The following is a 1,663-nucleotide window of genomic DNA, read 5'->3' as shown; positions in this document are numbered from 1 at the left end:
ATAAAATCTTGATAAAAATGCACTTTTAAGTACTAATCAGTTACAAAATTGAGGCATTGGTTTTCCCTCCTAAAAACCTAGTTTTTAAGCTATTGAAACCCAAAAAATCTTATCAGCACCTTTAGAACATCTAGAAATTAATCCATCAAATCAAACATCTAAAAAGAAAGGTATAAAAAATTGAAATAAACCCGGATTAAATTTGTCTTCCATGACTTAAATTTGTTTATATATGAAACATTGAAGCTCTAAAGAACCACTATTACAATCCTTTCCTCGCATGAACTCATGGATACTAAGAACAATTATTTTGGTGATAAAACATTGTGTGAGCTACAACTTTCTCTCTTAACGTTGAAACCAACCAACCTCTCTCTCTTTTCTTTTAAAATAGGAACTAAAAATAATAAAAATAAACTTTTATATCAAAATCAAATTGTAAAAAAATTAAAGGACTAAATGGGTATAATATTGAAAGATGGAGTGCTAAATTAAACTTTTCAAAGTTCCCACCACCTATTTTAATGTCCTTTCCATATTGGTCCTCTTTCTTTCAATAATTTATTTTGCCAACAAATTTGAGTCATTTATCCTTTAATTTGGCCATAAAAGGTTGGAATCGCCTAAAAAAATAAAAATAAAAAACAAAATTTAAACCATTTAATGACACATTATCTACCCCTATTTTTCTTTTTTTAAAAAAAGATGTGTAACACATCATCTACCAAACTACATTCTAGCCACAACTATGGTGACTAGAAAATTAAGGCATTAGTTTTTTGCCTTAAAAACCTAGTTTTAAGCCATTTCAACTCAAAAACACATTACTATCATCCTTAGAACATTTAGAAACCAATTCATCAACCTAAAAAACCCAAAAAAGTCAAACCCTCAAATCAAATCGAGTTAGATTTGTCTTTCTTGACTTAGATTTATTTTTTTATAGAATATTGAGGCTCTATATAACTACCATCAAAATCATTTTATCACATTGAATCCATGGACACCAAGAACAACTATTTTTGTGGCAGAAAATTGTGTGAATAATAATTTTTCCTCTTAACGTTGAAATCCAAAAATCTCTCTCTCCTACCTCAAAATAGTGACTGAAATCTCTCTCTCCTACCTCAAAATAGTGATTGAAAAATAATAAAAATAAACTTTTATATCAAAATTTAATTGGAAAAATAATAAAAATAAAATTTTATATCAAAATTTAATTGAAAAAAAAAGGATAGAATGGATATAATTTGGAAAGATGGAAGAGTTAATTGAACTTTTCACAACTATGAACCCACCCTTTTATTTTTCAGCGTCTTTTCCATATATGTCCTCCTTTCAATATTGTCCTTGATCAATAAATTTGAATGAATTATCTTTTAATTTGTCTTTGAGAGGTTATAATCACCTAAAAAAATTTTAAGAACCAAAATTAAAAAAATTAAAAAAATAAGTCCACAATGAAATGTGAGAGTGTGAATGATGCAAATCTCTATAGTAATTCACCCATATATTTTAATATTTTTTATGATAAATATTTTTAAGGGAAATATAAAAAATTTAGAAAACAAATGCACTTTGTTATTGGAAACCACTCGAGGATAAAAGACTTGCCATATACCCATGAGAAGGGTAAGGTTTTAAACACCTTTAAATTATTGTT

Source organism: Populus euphratica, unplaced genomic scaffold (genome assembly GCF_000495115.2).
Source record: "Populus euphratica unplaced genomic scaffold, PopEup_1.0 scaffold186.1, whole genome shotgun sequence".
NCBI lineage: Eukaryota > Viridiplantae > Streptophyta > Magnoliopsida > Malpighiales > Salicaceae > Populus > Populus euphratica.
This window is presented reverse-complemented; position numbering follows the sequence as displayed.